The sequence below is a fragment of the Thermobia domestica genome, chromosome 10 (genome assembly GCF_964235325.1).
Source record: "Thermobia domestica chromosome 10, izTheDome1.hap1.1, whole genome shotgun sequence".
NCBI lineage: Eukaryota > Metazoa > Arthropoda > Insecta > Zygentoma > Lepismatidae > Thermobia > Thermobia domestica.
The window spans coordinates 57601110-57618703 of NC_137463.1; positions in this window are offsets into that span (position 1 = coordinate 57601110).

Genomic DNA, 17594 nt, shown 5'->3' on the forward strand with positions numbered 1-17594 from the left:
TGTAAATCTTTGTCTCCATTCGTAGACTCACTCTAATTCCCCTCATTAGGACATATCTTTCCTTCTGCACAGAAGATCTTTGGTAACACAGAGAGCATGGATTAAAATTGAATCACGTTAATAATTCCGAAACTCTCAGTCTTGATAGAAAATCGATACGATATCCACTTGGCTATTCCGACCACTTAAGTGATGTTGCACAGAAAGTGTTAGCTAGTGGAAAACCTTTCCAGATACTAAGGTCTGTATGAGAAAATGATGATTAGTTGAGTTGGTAATCTTTTCTTACCTTTCTCTTTAAAAATACCTCTTTTTCTTCTACTTGTATCCCAAATTCTACATTTGCTCCGAAATTTCAAGTTACCATGTCTTCAGGAAATACTCCATAGCTTTTAAATCAAGTGACATAATTTCTGCGCTACCACCTAATTTTCCTCTTTGAAGAGAGAAATTTCCAAGTTTAAGATGTTTTCCCACTTTACTTGTATCAGACATTCTACATTTGTGCCAAATTTTAAGTTTTATATCAACAGAATACACAGAGAGAAACATTATTTTCAATCAATAAGCGTCACAAGAAGACATTTTATCTTCATCTTTAACTCTCTTTCTCTCTTGAAGTATGAAATGGTTGTAATATAGTACAACTTCAGAACGAACTGGGGAACCATATACATAAATCAACTTATGGGGACTCGTTGTTATGGCTTCCGACAAGGAGATCAAGCTTGAAAAGTTACATATTCAAACTAACTCGTTTGATTGGTGGGTACCACAAATACACTTCTGCACCGAGACCAACTCACTGATTGGGAATTCCGAAATACCCTTCTGGACAGGATACCCGAGAGGGTTTCTTACGGCACTGGTGGGGTTGAAAATATTTCTCGTTTTAATCTCGTTCAAGTGAGTTACTGATTACTCATTTTAGAGTTTCCATATTTCGAATTCCAAATGCTATAACTGGAAATGGAATCATTGTGTGCCTAGATTTAGCAATTTAAATAGATATGTTTACGAAATACTAACATAGCAAAGGTTGGCAGAAAGAACCAGGAGCATAGATACGAAAGGAAAGAAAAAAAGCCTTCCCGGCACACCATGTCATGCCAAAATAGCTAAGCTCTACATTTCTCATTGAGTGTTCTTACCAATATGATAGACCACATTACGAAGATAATATACTTGAATTTAGAAAAAGCATAGAAATTAGGGGATTTCAGAAAGGTATGCAAAAATATTCTTTTTACTTCAAAAATGCTAACGTATCAGCATTAATGCTGACGTATAGTAACTGTAACTCAGTCTCTAAAATAACACCTCAGGCAACATAATAAAGTAAAGAAAGTGTGTCTTTACCATGAGGCCTTCATATAACGCGTTCCGCAATCGGCATGAAATTTACTATTTTAGTATATAGATTAGTTACTTGATGTTGTTAGCGAATAGTGCACTTACTAAACCTTAAGTAATAATATATAGACATAGGTCATGAAAAAATAGCTGTAGGACTTGATTACTTTCAGGTAGTTTGACCAGAACTAGTAAAGGAAAATAAATACATAGACACAATGTTTGATGTGAAATCATTAGTAGAATTTGTAAGCTTTGCGTATGTAAATATGTCTATCATTACTAGTAATCTACAATTTTGCCTTAAGTATCGTATCATACTAATGTAGAAGGATAACCATACTACAACATTATGAAAAACTATAGGTACACTAATAGTTACCACATTAACAAAGTAAGGGACAACATGGTTTTGATACATGGAAGTATAGCAAACAGTACCGCTTTCCGATTTTTAACCCCATCTATTGGTGCAGTGAATAATACTTGCGCCTTTGGTGCATCTAGCTTTGGATTTAATTCCCCGCGAGAGAGTATTAAAATTCGAACACATTACGGTGGTATCTTAATCTTTCTCATATAACCCCCGATGTTGAAAGAGGACGGTAAACTTCAATAAACAAAACTGAACATTTCAATACATGTCTTAAAATTTTATTAACTGCTATGTTTCTACGAAATTTCTGTCGTGCAACCGCTACGAGATAGAAACCCCAGTTATTAACAAGTGACGCCTTCTTATTTATGAATAAACTACGGAAAAAATAAACACTAAAATGCACACTTTGCAAGAAAAAAATGAATTATTTGAAAGTATGTGAGATGGAAAGCCGTCAGCAGGATGAGATTAGATGGGGGGAGAAACTCTGAGATGACATTCCCCAGCGTACAAAACTGTGTACTGTACAATCTGGCCGGAAAATGGTGAAATGAAAGGGGTCTGAGAATTGTCGCCCCACTGTCGATGCCGATAATGGTTGCAAAAAAAAAAAAAAAAAAAAAAAAAAAGGACTGAAGCAATTTCACATTGAGCTCTAGAGAAAACGACACCGATAAAAGAGGGAGAGAAATTGTTCGTCGGGAAAAACAGAGAGAAAGAGAAAGAATGAGGAACATGCTGAATGTGGGGCGGGAAGCACGGGTTAGGGGGATAGGGTCCATCTCTCTTAACAGCAACAAGGTTTCGTTTTACGAGACCCATCGAGTCACTGCAAAATGGCAGGGAACAGCTGCGAGTTTCCTACAAACAGGCCCAGCAGAGCAGCACAACCCGAGCAAAGTGGAGAAAGGGTCGGAGAAGGAGTTTCAATATCATGGATTGTCTGTGGAAAACTGAAACAGCTAAAAACCCAACTGTCCATTACGCGATGCTTAAAACACAATAAATACTACAAAACCTTCTTCTTGGCTTTGGTCGACACCAGTGCGATTTTCACATGTTTTTTTTTTCTTTTCTACTTTTTCGGGAGCCTTTTCTCTTAGAAGTTTCTTCGGCAGCCGCTTTCTTTCAGAGAGTAGCAATGTTTCTTCGGTTCTTTTCTTTCTTCCTACCTTTCGACCTCTTGCTTTAATTTCCTTCTATCTTCCTTAAATTGCTTTGACTTTTTTTGCTTTCTTTGTAACATAGAACTCTCTCTCTCTCTTTATTTTCTTTTTATTTGTGTAACCTATATTACGTAGCAACATAACAGTGGTGCTGTTAAGAGCAACAATACAACATGCATAACAGTCATAGCGTCTGACTTCCTTTTGTTGAAAATTTCAAACAGTTAAATTTGTTCACTTCACTCTTTATCTGATTCATTAAGTGTCTCTGAATACTTAGTTTCCCAAGTAAACTGCTGTAGTCTAATACTACTAACTCTCGTAATTGTGGAATCTTAGTAAAAGCATCTAGTTCGCAGATAATGTGTAACATAGCCTTGGGCAAGAGTTATGCAAAGTGATTCTCCATTCTGTTACAATGCAACGAAGAACATCTTCTGTGATTATCGCTTAGAGTAACAGAATACAATGTCTAAGATAATTAGAATTAGATAATTACTAGATGCTTTGGAACGCCTCACTTTACAACATAGTCTCCAGATAACCCCAACAAAAGCTAGCGGGTGTAGACTTTAGACTCCTGAAAGCCATTCTATTGGTCCACGTTTACCAATACAATGTCGACTCTTGGTTCAGATTAATCTTTATTTACATGAATTTATAATAATTATATCTATATAAGGATATCATTTATTGACTGAGATTAAAGTGGCCTAAATAGAGAGTTTATGGATCCTCGTATTTGCGAGTGGATGGTCATATTGGAGATGGTGAAGCAGTCCTTAGATTGTCTTCACCTCTGCAGAAGATCTCTGAACAGACTTCTTAGTCTTTGGATGGGGCTTTAACGATACACTCTCTTGAAGAATAATCTCTTGATGGACATTTTAGAATTGCGAGTAAAATAACTCAATCTGTGGATAATTTGGAGACGTATTTCTTTGAGGCAGTAGGGACGGGGGAGGGGCGTTGTTGGAACTACAACAATAATCTCTGGGTAGGAATTTTTAGAGAGGATAACGAGTGAATTACACGCCTGCGGATAATATGTGATCGAACTTATTTGGAACGATAGATGGAATTTTAAGTGAAACTTTCTCCGACAATAATATCTAAATGTGCATCTTAAGATATTCCAAGTATTAATGTCGACATATTATAACTTAACTTTCCATGTGTTGGTGTCCTCTTTGGTTGGCTGCGAGATTGGTTTATCACAAGATTTGTCTTTCTTTTTAAATTTTTGAAGGCAGGTTTCAATGCAACTGTGGATAAAAGGCATTCACCAACTCAATGCAATTAACGCATTTTTTTATTTTTTTATTTTATTTTTTTTTATTTTTTTATTTTATTTTATTTTATTTATTTTTTTTTTTTTTTGTGATTAGGGCCTCCAACAAGAAGAATCAGCGAGGCAATTTTTAGATGTTTGATCACAAATTTGTGCGAATACCAGCGAAAGAAAGACAACAATATGCATTTCCACATCGAAGCCTTGCTACATTGTTTATATTAAATATATTTATCCTTCAGATTATTTTTAGTAACTTCTTAATGTTTACTAGCACAACACATGGATAAACAATTTTCCAATATCTACACTTAAAGGAGTTAGAAACGATACAACTTTTTATGTAAGCAGACTTACTTCTTCTGTTTTCTTTTCGTTTGTTACACAAAAATAGTTTTGAGAATTTTGTTGTAATTAGGATACTGATAGGCCTCTGCATGAGATGATTTTGTATTAGAACTTACTTCTATAAATTTTCTTACAGAAAAGGAATACAATGAAAACGAAATATTACACTTTATTTTTAAACCACAAAATATAGAGAATCAAAAAAAATTACAGTTCACTTTGATTACAAAAATAGCATTTTGTCACCATTTGTTTCAAACTGTTCTTACTTGTAAAATGAGAGAACATACAAAATGTTAAATAAATGCAATTGGAAAGTTAAATTTACAATCACGATTCATCTCCAACCCCGATCAATTATCCAGTTACAGTCTTGTAACACGGCTGTTATCTGAAGAACTTCATATCTTCAAAAACAGTTTTTCTTTCTTTACTGATATTACAATGCATCTAGTGTTCGGTAACGATTGTTTCTAAGTTTTCTCTTTAACCTCCAGGTGACCAGTGATCAGTGACTAGCTTCCCAGAATGTCAATTGAAATACCTCCTAGGCTGTTTTTTCAAGTTATGACTTTATTACAGTTTGGTATTTGCAATTCATGTAAACGGTACTAAAGACTAATTCTCTCTCTCGCTTCATGTTCTAGAATTTCATGATTACTAAGTGCGGTAAGTCTTTCTGCACGCCAGGAAAAGTTGTCTAGACAGACTTCTTGATATATGATATATAATGTGAATATGGGCTAATGAAATCTTTTTGAGATATTATTTTATATTTTGTAAAAAGCATTATCTGATTAAGTCAGTATCTTCTGTGGTACATTATGTTTGATTAGTGGCTAAGCATACTTGCCTTTGATGGGAATCCAAATAATGATTCGGTATCCACTTTAAACATTATATCTCATTTTATATAACTATGATACTGAAAATAGGCATTATATTCCATCAATCAATCAAGCTCTGAACATATTATAAGTTCAAAAAGCATTTTCAGTTATTAATTCACTTTTTTCCGTACACCTTGTGTTTCAGCTGAACAAAATGAAGAGTGAACATGTACAGTCAGCGACATAAGTTCTTTCAGTTTGGTAAAATTTATTTTGAGAATAACAGTTGTATGGGTGAAACGTACAACGGTAGTATGGCTAGAGCTTACAGAAAATTACGTTAATTTTAACTTACTAAAATGTGTAGTCAAGTTGCCCTTCCATTCTGAAGTTATTTACGAAACTAATTTCATGAAATGGGAAGAATTTTCGTCGCTGAGTGTACATGATGAGCATTACTACACAGATGTCGCTATTTAAGTACATCATAGGAGAAAAACACAAACTAAAGCTAAATGTTTATATTTCGGTAGAATAGTGAATTGGTATAATAATTTAAATTTGAATCATAAAATAGGTTGAACAAAATATAGGAATTTTTTAACAGCAAAAAGTATTTAAGTAAACATTGACATGTTAAAAAAATGATATTTATTTTAAATGCAATATACCAGTTGTGATATTGATTTGTCACTTGCGGGAGAAAAGCTGTTAGCGATGACAATAAGCACATTGCTAAATTCATTAACAAGTATAAAACAAATAAACATGGTAAGAAAATATTTTAATCTTGTATATACAACATTCAGTTTATTTTCAAGCCTTTAGTATGCTTTGGTCACTAAAATGAACACTGACAAAAAAGATATTACTTCGTCTATAACAAGCCGAGAATAAAATCTATCATTACGTTTTTACACCATAAGCAGCCCAAAATAAGATAATATGGTTTAAGAAACCACTGTTTATATACATTCTGAAAAGTGGGCCAAACGACAAAGCCTTAAGTTGAAAGTAGTACACATCTTGCTGGATGGCCGCTGTAAATATAAGTTTTTTTTATATTTATACAATATTTTTTTCATATATTACAGAAAAGTGCCTTAATCGGCGTTCGCTGTTCTATCAATCACTATGATTTGAGCGTACGTTTTGCCTCAGTATGTGCCCTGAGCTTGCCTATGGTAGAAACACTCTGCTTTCCATCGTAGACACCACCTACGGACCAATGAATCATAGTAACAATTCTGGGTAACAACCGTCCGTCCGTTTTCCAATCTCACAATATGGCCATGCTCTAAGTCCCTTCATTTCCCACGTTCACAGGCCTTTGAAAATACTGTTCAGGCATTGCAGACACACAATATGTTGACACAACCAGATTCATATCAGACATTAAATTCTTAGTAGGTTTTCTCTGACGATCTTCCAGTAGGATATACTGTATAAACGCTAGAGACATTTGCAACTTATCTGAAACGTTGGTGAATTTGATTCCATTTGTTTCAGACTTTGACAACAGAAGCAATTGTGTGGAGAGGATTTATCATTTTCGATTTGAAATGTATACGTACATCGATATGAAACTATAGTACGTCCAAAACATTTAAATAGAAATACAATCATGATATCAAGAAGGACCAACATTGATATTCAATAGAACTAATTACAACAATGACACGGATGTAGACAATTGTTTTCCATTACCATTAGTGACACACCCCCTACGCTCGTTTCCGTAACTTGTCTTTCGTCAAGGGCTGTGAAAGTATAAGCGTCTTTTGTACCCATTGTCAGTGGACATAGTACATTCATGGATAGAATTCCAAAGGATTCGTCACCTCATCACATGTGAAACATTGTTCCAAAACTCATATGTTTCACTTTCATCTGCTAATGACTCTTGTGTTTTACAGCCAGATTGGAAATATGGGCGAGAGGCGGGAGAGTAAGAGGATTCCAAACAAAAACAACAACAAAGTGTATTGTTTGCTGGATGGTGAGGTATTACACGCAATGTTGAGTATGAAGTACGTATGTTTTATCCTGTGTACAATAATATGTGTGTGGGAGGATTTTTCTTTCCTTTTAGTTGCTATTACAACAGGCTATAATAAACAGGCTAATAAAATATTAAACAAGTACTTTGAAAGAACTTTGTCAGTAGAAGTCATTGTTCTCCTTGAAACCAATTTGTTTGTTGTTGTCAAAATCTATTCACGAAATGAATCCATTGTTGCACCGAGTACGTCCTGAAAAAGTCTTGTTGTTTTCCTCGTTTCCAGGCTTTGGTGCTAACAGACTGTGCATCATGTACGTATGTGAGTATGTGTGAGTTAGTGAGTGATAGAAAGAGAGTGAAATGGAATTAAACAGAGAGAGAGAGAGAGAGGTGTATGTGTGCTGACATACGGTGGTATTCAGAACAACAGCACAACTCACATATTTTGCATGTATTTGTTTGTGATGGTGTTTGTGTAAATGGAATCGCTGTATTTCCCAACGAAGCGAACCTTTCCCGTTCTTTTGAATGAGAAAAAAAAAAAACAGAGTAACCGGTCGCTTCAGCTGGCCCCGGCTAGCTTTGCATGTCCTCTTCTGAATTTCAAATAACATTTAAATGTCTGATGTTTCTTTCTTTTCGGTACGTTACGTTTCGTTCCTCAGCTGTCGAATAGTATATATATTCTGGTAGTATTTCTTTTTTTTCTTTAAAAAAAAAAAAGACGTACTGCCTCCAGTTAGACGTTTTCTGTCCACGTAAAAACTGGGTCAAACTTTCAGAAGAGACAGTAGGAATATACAAATAGGATACAGTTTCAATCTTCCAGATTATTGAAACTTACATCAACGAAAAACTTTTGCGTACATAACGATTGCGTGGGTTTCCTGCGTAACATCGTGTGGTTCGGATCTCACGTGAAGCTGTAGGTCCCCGTCTGACGTAACCCCGATGCTGAACGACGCTAAAATTCAAGCCAACCACCCAATTAAAATAAAGAATCCCAGTGTATAATACGTGGATCAAGATTAGACTTCGGAAATGGATTCGATACTATAGTTATTACTCTAGTCTAAGAAGTTAGTTAGAAACCTGAACAAATCCTCAAAATCAAAAACAAAATCCTATGTGCGAACCCAATCTAATCACGGTTAGATTGAATCCTCTCCTAATACTTTCTCTTACGACAAAGCAGTGACAATGGTTGCTTTAATATATTAAGGGAATAGGCCAAACGGAAATTCAGAGATATTTTTGAGAGGTAGCTACTTTTTAGATTACCGAAAACAATACTATAGTTTAATATTTTTTAATCTACTACATTGTAATACAACATGTCCGAGGCAATTTAAGGGCGAAAGATGTTACTGGGGGCATCTGTCCCGTTACCTTCCTCCAGTATCGTTACTGCGAGAAAGTCTTTTGTCTACCAACTGTTGTAATATTGCCTGTTCGTGACCACGTGGCTAACACACGGAAAGAAAATGTGAGTGCATTTAAAAGGAAAATATATAGATTCTGGTTACAGGTGACTTTGTAGGCGCTGCTCCTGTTACGGCAGGAAGATTTCAATCCTAGAAAGTTTGTGTTGTGGTGCTAATTTACTGAACTGCGTAATTTTTGTACACAATCATGTACTGTTTATCAAAGTATATAACCATGATTTTATGTATTCCGTACATGTTGAAGGTGGACACACAATTTCTGTACATTTTCGGTTGCACACATTGGTCCTGGCTAAGCAACAAACCTATATATAACCTGGTACAGAAAATCTTGTGTGTGGTACAGAATCCTGCTGAATTTTCACCTCTCCGGATTTTCTTGATTAAGAACAACTTTTATTCTCTCAGTGCAGAAATTCTTTCTACATACATAGAAGATGGCCCGTTTTCTTACGAATGTGTTTACTTTTAATACAAACTCTAGAAGTGATTTAGGCTACAAGTAGTGCCTGTAGCACATAGCTTCTCTGCTGAAAATTGCCATACAGTTCCAATCAATGAACTTTGTTCTCGACTGGCTACACTGTAAAAAATTTCCTAGGTAAATTTACAAAAAAAAGGTGACAATCTGTTTGGCACTCCTCTATGTAAATTATTTTACATCTATATAGTAAAATTACTAATATGAAATGATGTAAAATTACACTTTTATCAATAAAAATATAATATTTTCTTATAAATTTACTGAAAACTTGTAAAAGCAGCATCCAATTTTGTAGTTTAATCTAAGGAAATGTATATCAACTTACAAAATGAAGAGTAAATAAATGATTTTACATTGATGTTTGGCAATTTAATTACATTTTTTTTTTTCAGTGTAGGAGTTAGTTGCTGTACGCGTAGTCCCAGAATAACTACCGGGTAAAGATGCCTGTTTCAGATTCGAATCCAAATAAAGATTTTGACTCTAGTTGATACGGTAGCAACTTTAACAATAGTTGATGCTTCATCTCGTATACTCAGTACTGAAAAGGGACAAAAGACATCAATATAGCAAATATTAAAAAAAAAAAAAAAAGTCTTTCACATGGCAATGATAATGTGTTACCATTTATCTACTTAGCAGTAGCTCGGTAAGAAAATGGCAATTCCTACTTCGTTTTACTCTTAATGGTTGTAAGGTATTGTATTTCATGCAGTGTGCAGTTCTTGAGGGAAGTTACATTTGTAAAAATTGAATTTTATCTCTAAGTGCTAAGTGTAACATGTCACTCTGTTAGTTACTTAAAAAAAACAAGGTAGTAATAGCTTTAGATTATACAGTATGTAAATTCATTCTATATTGAGTCTTTGACAAATAGTTTTGATTGTCAATTTTTTGATTATAGCGCCTCTGGTGGCGACTTCTGCAATTATAGTCAACATTTCAGCTATGCTGATTAGATGTGTCCTGGAAATCGTACTCTACGAAACGCAAAAGTTGTAAGGTGTTTCTATACAACGTTCTAAATAACTATTTGGTTCAATTATTATATTGTTCTGTTTTGTGAATATAATAAGTGAGTCTAAATTGAAATTATAAGGTGTGTTATGCGTTATATAGTTATTATATTGGTGAGTTGTTTAATTTTATTTCATAGCTTTAAAATAATCTATATATGTTCTAATGGAGTCTTTAACTATGCATTTGAATGAGATATAAGCTATTTGGATTATTCACACTAGTAACTTCTTACATTTGCGTATAGGTAAAGGAACGCGATAGTTACTATTCTAATTGTTTCAAATCATTGTGTGTTTCATGGTTACTCTGATTATTACTGGCACAAAATTAAATTCGTATTGAGTTTTGATTCAAATGAGAACATTTTATAGCAGTGACCTTAACGTATTTGTTTGTAAATCTCTATAAATACCGATTGAAACTTTGTTATAAAGGTCTAATACTTTAATTTAATAACTTATTATTGAACTACGGTAGAATAGCAACCTTCGAATTGATTTTTTTCTTTAGTGCTATTTATAAATGCTGTTGCTGTCAATTCTAGGAATTCTGCATGGTGTTTATATTCATTCTAAGCATAATTGTATCCATTAGAATTATTATTACCAACCATGCATTATTTAACTTTTATAATTTGGCTCTTAAATGTGGTGGGTCTTCACTAGTGGGAGGGCCGTGTCGAGCGACAACCTCCTTTCTATAAAGGAACGTTACATAAGGTAAGAAAGTTTATATAATATACCAATTCTTGTATATATAGCTTTCTGAAGTTGTATATTTATTGTATCCCTTAGTTTGTAGCCATAATATTGAGATTTGTATGATGTAGCTACCCTTATAAGTCGCCACTGATTTCAAGAACTGATGACAAACTCTTTTCTGAGCGAAATCAATACTTGTGATTTACTTGGCTACTAATTTTCTGTTATCGATATAGTAAGGAGTATATTTTCTAGGTATAGGAAGGAGCTACTTCGACTAGATGTATTTTAAAGTTTTTTTTTAGGTCATATATTTTGAAAAAGAAATAAAGTGAAATGATTTTAGTTTAGCTTCTCATGTCTTTTAGGTTAAAATAGACAGATTATTAATGATAATTAATGAATGTGGAATTAAATTTAACGTGATCTCCCACCAGGGACAGCCAGGGACAAAAATAGACGCACTAGCCACTAGGCCAGTAAGGAGAGCTAATATACTTTGGAGAGCATATGTGTAGATATCGCGGTAAACTACATACCCTGTTGCTGAATTGCTAACGGAATTTTCCATGCAAGTAGCTTTGTTCTATTCTTGTGTTTGTTAACATAGCTAGCTATATAAATTGTTAATCTCTATTATCTCTACTTTAGGTAAAAATAAGAACCAAGCAGTAAAAGAAGTCGTAACATAATGTCTATCTTCACCCTCCTTTTAACCAACTTCATATAAACTTCGCTCTAACTTTGTCAAAAGATTATCTAGAAAGCCATAGAAAACTTTTTCACAATGATCCAAAGAAAGTTATACCAGCGTAAGTTTGTATGTGCTCCCGTGCAAATTATTATTACATCATACATTGCGAAAGTGTTTATTGGTGCAAGTATGTATGTTTAGTATAGAACCCACATTGCAATTAAGTGTTGTTGGGTCACATAACTAGTAGGATAACAAGCAAACCAAGTGCACATGGTCTCTGGACTAAAAGAGTGCACAAATCAGCCTTTTCCAATTGGCCATTGTGTGACGCGTGAGCACTCTTCTACGATCAAGGAAGAGGCAAAACAATTGGTGAAGAGTTGAGGAGAAATGATGAGGTGAAGGAAGAGAATAAAATAAGTGTTGGTAGCATACAAATATTGATGAACACACTCACAAATCTGCAATATCCATTGACTACGCCACCAATGCTCTTGCTTACCTGCCACTACTGCTTCCTGTCTGTTCCTTTTTTCTTTCTATGTGGTTTGCTCAGAATTTGTACAGCATTTAGTTACGTCACAGAGTATACAATTTTTAATGACTGGTTCAAACGAATTTTATTTGTTATTCGCTTTGAATTTAAAGTTGACAGTTTTATCATAACAAGCATTTCAATGTTAACTACTTGAATATGATAGCAATGGTGGAGAAAGCATAGGGCAAAAAAAGCAAGCATTTCATTAGTGAAAATACAAATATAGAATAGTTAAGGGGAAAATGGCCATACGGGAAAATACGCATTAATATGTTTAATCCGTAATTGGCAGCACTCGTCAATATTGTAAGTGTGGTATGGGATAGTGCTTAATAGAAAAATTGTTACAGAGATAAAATCAAATGTTGACGGTAAATAGGTCAAATATACAATTTTTGTCTTTCAGTAGAGTTTGAAGTAACCTCAGTATACTGTGGCAACGATTACTAGGAAAAAAAGTTTACTTAATTAAGAAGCATGCATATTAAGTACCAAGTCTGATGTGTAGTTTGCTGCAGTTCAAATGCTACTGATAATATCATTGTGCCAGTGTTGCATAATTGAATGTTTTATATGTCTTGGAGTAAAATACACACACATCCTAGTGTTGAAAAATGCGCATGCGCAAATTAGACCAAGAATGTGATAGGACGCTAAGATGGTGCTCTTCAACCTACCCTAGACGTGCTGGATTGATCCAAACTACGTACTATTGTTGGTGTTTACCATGACTATTAGTTAGATCCAGATTCTCTTCGTTTGCACAGAAAAAATGATGGCAGCAACTCAATTTATCCAACATTGTTAGCTTGTTATTTCAACACCATGGCCATCGTCTTCCTAGCTTATCATAAGTATCTAGAAACAGATAGTGAGAATGTGTATAACTTGTTTTTGTTATGACCAAATCATTATGCATTGTATTTGACAGATATGTCAAGTCAGAACCAGCGTAAAATATATATTTCCTATAAGCCTTCGCGAAAATAGTTTTGTAAGTGTATGAATTTTCTGGCAGCATTTACATGAGAATAAATCCTATCATATACTGTTTCTATGCTCACTATATTCCTATATGCTAGAAAGGCGACAGCCTTTTTTATAGAAATAAAACGCTAACCGTAGAAGACAAATTGATTTAACACCATCATTTTTTGTTGTGTAAGTGACTGAGCTTTATTTCTATGAAATATATGCAATAATATAAGCTAGGTTTCTATGTAACTCTATGACTATTTTTCAATTGTTAAGAAACTATTATGAGTTTCAAGATGATTGATTGTCTCATTATCATAATGTTTGTTATTATTAATATTTGTATGCATAGGTAGACATTATTATTTTCCAACTAACTATTTCTATTTCATACATTCTACAAATTTGTAGTTATAATTAAATAATGTTACGTAACATCAGGCGTTTCTTTCATATATTTCTGTGTATTTTTGCCACAACATTAATACAAAATGTTAACTTTGAGTACTTCATTTGAATTATTATTAGTTACCATACATCACATAATCTGCTTTTTATTTTATAAGTCTCAAGTTTTATTCAACCCAGGTCCAAGATCCCAGTTTGTCGTACAAAATCCTGGGATGGGATTGTACTGGAATCCCAAACAACCCCCGATTTTGCTGCACAAAACGAGGTACTGAGCTAACAGCCACATAACTTCACAATATGAATAATTTCCATGTAGGTTACTCTTCTCATCAAGTAGTTATGCTAATAATTCTTTAATGTGTGTGTGTGTATTGTCCAAAATTATATTTCGTCCTCTAATAAAATATTATTCTTCAATATTCAGTAAAAATAAGATTATCCGACGATGTCCACCAACGATGATCCGACGATGCGGATTATCCGACGATTGAGGCAAAAAGAAATGATATGGATGAGTGTAAATCCTCATGTATAGTTTTCAATTGAATTAAAGAAAAAAGAATACTTTTGTGAACCTAAAATGCCGTGTTGTGTAATAACCACGCCACATCTTAAGGTGAAACCGTCGCTGAAGAATTTCCCTTACCAAGACTTTCATTATGTACTATCAAGGTAGCAATACATAATATGATTAGAACATTTCCGTTTCAAGTGTACCGTCGAAAAATAGGTGGAACATATTTCGGCCCCAACCTCGCCGCCGTTTTACGGAACAAACCTTACCTTTGCTTTGACGAGAGGTCTTTACACATCCAACTATTGAAACATCTTGGCCACAGTAACTTGTCCTTCCTCTTTCGAAAAAGGTATGGGAAAACACACATCGACAGCAGCACCAATATGGGGCACAGAAATAGAAAGGCACCAATATGGGGCACCAATATGGGCCATTCGAAATAGAAAGGCGCTAATAAGATATACGTTAATTTTATGATTACCTCTTAAAGTGAACAACATGACGAGGGTAAATTTGCATGTGTAAGTTTCTAGAATATCTGGAAACACTTTTTTTGGCGTTAAAAGTATACTGCTCATTGCCAAACTGATGCACTTAATAGTTTCACTTTTGCTGGAACATAATATTTATATGTTTGTGTACTATATATGAGAAGTATGCACTGGATACCGAGGGAGGGTTTGGTGATCCCTCTCAATGGTGGCCTACACGTACCATTAGGTTCAGAAGACAGTTTTGCTACAATGTGTACGTGGTACCTAAACACACGAAATATAAGTAATCCCATATTGCTTGGGCTAGCATACCAAGGGAGAAACGGCTCCCAAATGAACACGTTTGCTTTAAACAGATGGTCTACACCAGTAATTGGCTCTGGTAGTGTGTGGTGTACCTCTACCGTAGTTAGAATATGACCCGTATTACTTGGACAATCCTACCGGGAGAGGAATGTAATTTTCCTTTCTGCAGGGCGAATGAACAGTGACTGGAGGAAAATGTCTATCTCAGGAATTTGGGTAACGGTTTCTGATCCCAGTAAAAGAAAGAAAATTCTATGAGATATGGGCTGGCATCAAACTAAAATAGTGACTTAAGACGTACCATTAGATCCGGGACGAGGTACGGGAGTATCTCGACGTGCGCATGGTACCTCTACACGCGAAGGCAGTAACAGATGAACGTATAGAGGTAGGAAGGATCGGGGTTGAACAAATCCCATCAGGCATGCCTGGGGCTCCCAGATTGAGTTGGACTTTACCGAACTGTGGTCATATCATTGGAATGGGTATTTCAAGGGAGATTATCCCGTGAATCTGTTTGACGGCTAGCGTGGACGGGAGGTGACCTTGCCTCGAAACGCTCGGGCACCGTACTTGCAGAGCATAAGACGACTGGCTCACTAGCAATCCGCTTCCAATAGTAGGTAATTGATAGGAAATCAGGACTTCAGTCTGGCCGTGCAGTGGGCATTTCCTGCTCCCTTAGAGAATAGGGATTACATTGTGAATCACTGCTAAGAGAAATTTTGACACTGCACTATATGCACGAGGACATACGTCAAGAAACGAGCAACTACGAGCCGGGTACCTATGTTGGTGGAACCGGTCCATTAAATAGGTCAAACGGCCGCAGGCACGCTCTCCATGGATATGCTAAATAGTGGTAGTGGATCACTAGTTTCTAATATGTATGAGAATTATGCACTATTCATTAGAATGTTAGGTATACTTAATGTTGTTCGATTTTCTTAACAGCGACACATATACCTAAAGTGGCATATATAATTTCGACAATAACGTCCATACTACTTACAATCTTGTCAAAAATTTGCCTTAGTAATTTAATTTTAAAATTTGTCTTAATTTAGTTCTTCTTTATGTGAAAGAAATTAATTAACTATCCACTATTTAAAGTTGGTAACATTAACCTTAACTACCTAACGTTGTAGCCGAGGAGAGAACTTGCCTATCACATGTCTTTCAAATTGGGGTGATATATAAACAGTATAACGACTCCCATTGACACATTTTCTTGTTTTGTAATTGAATTATCTTTCCAGTGGACTTAATACACTCTCACATATGACAAGGTTACTGCAAAGACATACGAAGAAACCGTAGGAAACAAATAGGCACATATTTTTCTATCACACACAAACACACACACTTCTTTTTTCTTTCATATCCCACAATTTTGCACCGAGGCTAAGGGAGATTGTAGTAATGAGTTGGATGAAATAAGTGGAATGGAGAAAATGGGAGTTAAGAGAAAAACACCGAGAAAACTCACGCACATTGTGTTTGTCCACCAAAACAGATTACTTGGCGGGAGATGGAATTGAACCAAGGCCCCCTAGCACCAGAGGTGATCCATGAGCATTCTACCACTTAGCAGTTGAAATAGATGACATAATTCGTAACACTAATCATTAGTATTCTATGCAAAGTTTACTCATGAACCGGAACTTGTAATCCTGAACCGATTTCACTTTGAAGGCATGATTGTGTACGAAAGGTTACTATTCCGACATGCAATTGTACATGATATTTTGCGTGTGTCTGTCAATTAAATTTAGTTCATATCCAGTGTAAATTAGAGATCAAGTCGATTCATTGCCTCTGTGTTACGTAGAATTTAAAACAAAATTAAACGATCAACCCTTTTTGTTTTCATACACGACGATCAAATCTGTTAAAAGAACTATAAAATTGGAATAAAATTTGTAGACGTATTCTTAAATGTCTTCCTCTTACGTCATTTCAATTTTTATTAACTCTTTTTTATTAAGCTTAGAAAGAAGAGTTTGAGATGTATTTTAATCACGAATGTAGTAATATAAAAAAGAAAAACTGGCACTGCAATTGATTTTAAAATTGTAGTATGATACTTCTTATAGATTTTAGTGAAGAATTTATTCTATTTACGTCCACCTTTCTTATTGCTCAGTAACTATTGGCTAAAATTCAGTCTTCATTTAGGCAGCTCTCTAATTGCTGTAGAGTCAATCACATGGTCAACGTATTTCTTGCCGTTTAGCAACTCTGTGCATTCAACAAACGTAATTAGGGTTAGGATGTTCAGGTGCACACGTTTCTTCCGTCTCTTCTAGAGTAAAAAAGAAGCTCTCCAAAATGTCTGTGGGTAAAATGTTGCCTTTAGTTAAAAATAGAATAACTTTTTTTTTTTTTTTTTGCTATTTTACTTTTCTATAGGGTGTCTTGGGATAATTATGTGACGGTGATTTTCGGGGTAATATTGACACACCTTCCCAGTTTGGCCAATTTTTCCCAGAAGTAATACTTTTGGCTTTAAATATTGAGAACAATCCTTTTTCTATCCATGTAGTACGATTTGTTCCTTTACGTCTCAGAAACATAGGATGTCAAATCGATTTTTAAAAAGTGTTGCAAAAAAAAAAAGTTGCTTCAACTTTCGAC